The sequence below is a fragment of the Cryptomeria japonica genome, chromosome 5, assembly GCF_030272615.1.
Source record: "Cryptomeria japonica chromosome 5, Sugi_1.0, whole genome shotgun sequence".
Classification (NCBI taxonomy): domain Eukaryota; kingdom Viridiplantae; phylum Streptophyta; class Pinopsida; order Cupressales; family Cupressaceae; genus Cryptomeria; species Cryptomeria japonica.
In genome coordinates, this window is record NC_081409.1 from 71,812,218 (window position 1) to 71,814,957 (window position 2,740).

Genomic DNA, 2,740 nt, shown 5'->3' on the forward strand with positions numbered 1-2,740 from the left:
AGAAGTGTCACAGGAAGAGCCATTTTCTGCACCTAGTGTAGAAGTCTCTGAACCGGCAAACTGAGCTTTAGAAAAGCTTAGGGGGAACAAATTGGTGAAATGTTTTGAACCCTCCGTTTACATCGGTAAAAGACCTTAACCAGTATGTGTTACCTGTCAATCGACAGAAGATCAGAAATGGTAAAAGTAAAAATTAGGGTTTAAACCCTAATGGTGGAGCATTTATTATGGTAGGTGAAGAATTCATTTAAATGGGATTTTCAAGTCATTTTCACTTATCAGTTTATGAGCGAAGAATTTTTCAAGAGTAGAGCGACAAAAGGCAATTCGACTTGTGACTCATAGAGATTTCAAAACTTTGTAGTAGAATCCAGAGATAGTGACAATCAATCAAGTGAAGAACACAAAGTGGTATTTAAACAATCGAAGTGGTGAAGTGTGCACTGTATTGACAAACCCTAAATTTCTAAATTCTAAAGGTGTTTATCAAAATTATTGTTTATCAGTTAATCATGGCTTCTGCATCGCACTCCAGTTCTAGTGCACCTGTTGATTCAACAAATTTTATCCAACAGAAGATGAAATACAATTCCCTATCCCAGATACCCACTGGAGTTATAGTGGAAGGTGATATTTCAGGGTACACTGATTGTAAATTGGAAGACCTAGGATCTCTAGTGATCCATTCCAAGCTAGGTATGTTCTGCGGGGATGAAAAAAAGATCAAACTAGAATACAACATCCTGGAGAGGAAGAAACTTCACAATGTGGTGTACTTTCTTGAAGAATTTATGGAAGATCACATCCGCATCATTCTAAGAAGAGTGCATGGCAACAAGATGTATCTCGAGAGGACACATGATATTACGCCTAAAGCCATTCATGCCATCACCGGTTTCTACAACACTGGTGAGGTGTCAGCCCTAAGAAAGTCATCAAGACTGAAATGACTAAGCTCACCGATCCTGTGAGCGACCAACGGGGAATGACCTTCAACACCATCAAGGATTATTTGGTCAAGTATGCTTGCATGGTGATTGGATACCAGACATTCTATGCTAGCAGAATAAACTTTGTCTCTGTTGCTGCGGTGAATGCCACCTACAGAATGATCATGGAAGATGCATCATTTGATCTATGCACCTGTATTCAGAAATAACTTCTATTAAACTTGAAGTCTATCAAACAGGACAGTGCCCTAAGATTCAAATTTGGACAACTTTTGGTAGGTCTATTTTTCTACTTTCAAGGCTATTTTTTGGGAGTCGGTGATATTCAATGGTCTGCTGACCAACCGGTTACCAAATAAATTAGAGAAAGTCTTCAAGTGGTGGGAACCGGATGTCCTGAAGTCTTGAATAAATATTTTAATGAATTCAAGCGGAAGATCAGCCAATGGATGAGGATATTTGGCGATATTGTTAAGAAGTATGAAGAGGGCATATGCTTTACCATTAGAGTAGATGAGTGCATAATGGAGGCGGTAGAGCCTAGAAAGGAAAAAGTTGAACCCATGGGATATGAGGTGATGTATGACATGCTAGATGGGTATGCCTCTACCCTACTTGCCTCGCCTCTTGATCCGAAGAAGAAGAAGAGAACCAACACCTACTTGGAAAGGATAAAACCAGTTGAAGAACCTTTGGTGAAGAAGGGAAAGGCAGTGCCATCGGTATCGACACCAATTACCTCATTAAGTCCTAAAGTGACCAAGCGGTCACCTGCCAAGAAGAAACTGGAAGTTGCACCCGCCAAGGTTTTTGAAAGGAAGCAGAAGACCAAGAGCAACTCACCGAATTCTAAGGATATAGAACCTGAAGTGCAGCCGAAGAAGACTAGGAAAACTAGGAAGAAGGCAAAGACAATCAACAATGAACCAGCATCGTCAGCACCGGTAAATATAGACATTTCCTCTTACAAACCATTGACACACTATCAAAGGACTATCAAGAATGTTAGTAGAAAAGTGCTAAGTGATTTAATAGATCACTTTGATGATTTTAATGATAATGAAAAAGAGGAAGTTGAACAGGAAGTCATTCAATATCTATGTATTAATGACTAGTCGCCATCAAAAATTAGATCAGTGACACCAGATTCTTTATACAATTCTTTAGATAACAAATGGCGCATTGCCATTGAAAAAGAACAAGAAATAAGAGAGGAAATCTTTGCACAATATTTTCCTGATGTGTCAAATTCTAAGCTCTATGAAATCATGGATAAGTACAAAGGTCTCTTCTTCATGAGAAGAAGAAGACTCTTGTTACTGGAAGGCAAAGTCTCTGAAGTGGTGAAAGATACACACTTCCATGCCAAAGCCGCTCTGAGATTGCATCAAGTGTTTGAAGCCAACAAGAAGGTTGAACAAGAACTGGAAACCAGAAAATCGGATGAGGTATATGAGAGTGAAGGAGAACTGGTTACTGAATAGATGGACACTATTGACGTTGATGCTTTGGATGGTGAAGATGTCACTCCAGATGCAGCAAAGGAAAAGGCTAATAAAGAAAAGGTAGACAAGGAAGAGCAGGATAAAGAAAAAGAAGAAAAACATAAGCTAGAAAAAGAAAAGGTTAACAAAGAGAAAGCAAAAAAAGAAGAAAAGAGAAAAGAAGATGAGAAAAGGAAAGAGGAAGAAAAGAGGAAACAAGATGAAGAGAAGAGGAAACAAGAAGAGGAGGAGAAAATGAAAGAAGAGGAGAAGAGGAAAGAAGAGGAGAAGAGGAAACTAAACAAA